Source organism: Triticum dicoccoides, chromosome 6B, assembly GCF_002162155.2.
Source record: "Triticum dicoccoides isolate Atlit2015 ecotype Zavitan chromosome 6B, WEW_v2.0, whole genome shotgun sequence".
Taxonomy (NCBI): Eukaryota; Viridiplantae; Streptophyta; class Magnoliopsida; order Poales; family Poaceae; genus Triticum; species Triticum dicoccoides.
In genome coordinates, this window is record NC_041391.1 from 107773124 (window position 1) to 107775938 (window position 2815).

The following is a 2815-nucleotide window of genomic DNA, read 5'->3' on the forward strand; positions in this document are numbered from 1 at the left end:
GAAGTGGGCTGCATTGTTATTTTTATATGTGGGCTGCATTGTTTTATACAAGTGTGGGCTGCATTGATGTAGAGAAGTGGGCTGCATTGTTATTTTTATATGTGGGCTGCATTGTTTTATACAAGTGTGGGCTGCATTGATGTAGAGAAGTGGGCTGCATTGTTATTTTTATATGTGGGCTGCATTGTTTTATACAAGTGTGGGCTGCATTGATGTATACAATAGTGGGCTGCATTCTATTTTTTCTCTATACATGTTTTCAGGTTCTTGTGTTTTGTACTGAGTGCTTCCATGTTTTTTCTCCATGTTTTTAGGTTTTGATTGGGGGCTTCATGAAGGCTGTACGTCACTGTTTGAGTCCCAGGGTTCTGATGTGGTTATGGAGGATTATGTCATTGAAATCTCTCCAGATAATTCTGGTTTGAACACAAATGTGGCGTCTGGACCTGATGGTGGGAGTGTCTCTCGACCTAGCTCTCCACACGATGTATATGATGTTGATGATGATGATTTTGTTACACCGTGTGCACGTGTAACTAGGACTAGGAGTGCAGCAATTAATCGTCCTCGTTTGGATGAGGTTGAAGTATTTTCAAACAAGAGGGCAGGTGAGAGGGCTTTTAAGTTGAGATGCTCTATAGAGAAATTGAAGCCTCCGAGGTTCAGGTATATGGATGAGGCGATTAAAATAAAGGATCTTGTTCTCAGCAAAGATTTTGTAACCAAAAACCGCGAGTAAGTTTTTTATGTGATGCGTGTGCCCTTTCATGCTTTTTGTGTGTTTTGATTTTTAGTTCTAATTTTATTGATCCCATCTGTGTATATTTACTGCAGGAACGTGTTCTTTATGGTGCATGGTCCTTTTGGTGATGATGTCGATACTTACAATTTCGATTATATCTATGATACATTTGGCAAAGGAGCTTTAATGGATTCGTATATCATGGATTTTGTTATCAAGTACTGGAAGCAAGACCCTGAATTGGGTTTAGCTTTTGCTACTTTCACCTTTATTTATCACCGTAAACGTTTCCTGTCATTCTTTCCTACTGCACTGGATTTTTCATGTCCATGCCTGCTTGCATTGTTTTTTCTTTTTTTCATGTCCTTTTGTTTTTTGTTCTTTTTTGTGTACAGTACGTTCTTCAAATGGAAACATCTGTGGCGAGAGATAATGACGGAAATTCTATGTTGCCAGTTGTGCATAGCTCTTTTGTTTTAGAAGATGCAGTTAATCAGTTCAATTTTTTTGTGAACGACGGCGCAAACCTGTTGGATGCAAAACTGGTAAATTCATTGTTTGTTGTCATTTATTTTTCCTGGTTTGTTGCATTTCTTTTTATAGTTATTTTTGGAACAGTGGTCCTGGTGGTACGTGTCGAAAGAACTTTTGATTTCATTTTTTTATGCGAACAGATTATGATGTCGCGATTCAAGGATGGTCATTATTCCTTATACATGATGAACCAGCATCGCCAGACCCTTGATATCCATGACAGTAGGAAGTACACTGGCCATCCTGATGTCACGACAAGGTGGCACAGGACTGACTACCACGCAGATTGCACTGAAGTGGTATGTTATTTTTTCTTTGCCAACTGGAAATCTTTCTTTGTGTTTCTCCCACTGTATTTTTTTATAAACTGCAATTGTTTATGTAGTGAACTTCAACATATGCGCGACCGACCTGCATTTTTCTCACGTGCACTTAAAAGAGAGATTGTTTAGATGTTTGAGAACAACTTTTTTTTGGGTTCGTTTGAATATCAACTTTTTGATCCGTGATGTGTGTTATTCTTACCTTGTGCTTCTTCTTTTTTGCCAGATGAGGAGGATGACTCAGCTGCTGAAGGCGATTTATGGTGAAAATATGTATAAATCGAGGAACCTTCCTGACAGGGTTAAATTGGCAGAGAAGCCATCTTACCCGGTCGTGCCAGCACAGGGAGTAAATGAGTGTGGAATCTATGTTCTGAGGATGGCGCAGTTGTATGACGGCCAACGTCTAGTTGAGAAAATTTTGAAATCCGACATAACAGCTTCTCTATTTTCTTTTTACTTTTTTGCTCTTTATGACAACCTTTTTTTTATAATCACTTTTTGCATTTGTTTTCTTTTTTTCAGCCTGCTGCTGAAGATTGGAAGGTGGAGTACATGTTCCAACTGTTGTTCAATCCTTTGAACATTTTGTGTTATGAGTACATGCCTCTTGAGTTACGTGAACTGATTGCGGACCTCGGGCTCACTTCCCTGTCGCAATCGCGGACGCAGTCGCAGACGTAGTAACAGTCAGTTGGGGCACTGTTTTTCTACTGGGTGCAAAAGGCTGTGCGTGGACAATAGCTAGGTTTTGGTGTTGTGTTTGTGTGTGCTGACTATGTATGAAAAAGACTTCTTTTGTCGTTGTGTTTCTTCTTGTTCATTTGCGCGGTAGCGCATGTGGATGAATTTGTATATGTATGTGTATTTTATATGAATAACTGATACAATATATATATAAGTGTATAATTTTATTTTTTGTTGATGACCACGGTCTATGCGAACTGGCATTTTGTCACTCTTATATGTATAATACGTGTTTGATGAAATGTATCGCATTCGATGTCGAACTTCTTTGTCCAATATAAGAGAACTGCATTTTTTTTTTGGCATTCAAGCAAAGTGCTGCACGTGTGTGCAAGCCGAAACTGCAATGCTTTATGACACCGAACTGCTTTTTTTGTCAGATCAAAAAACGCATTACTTTTTGCCTATAGTTGCGTTTTGTAGTTGGTTTTTTTATTTGTTTGTACGTTAAGGTACATGGTGGGGGGTG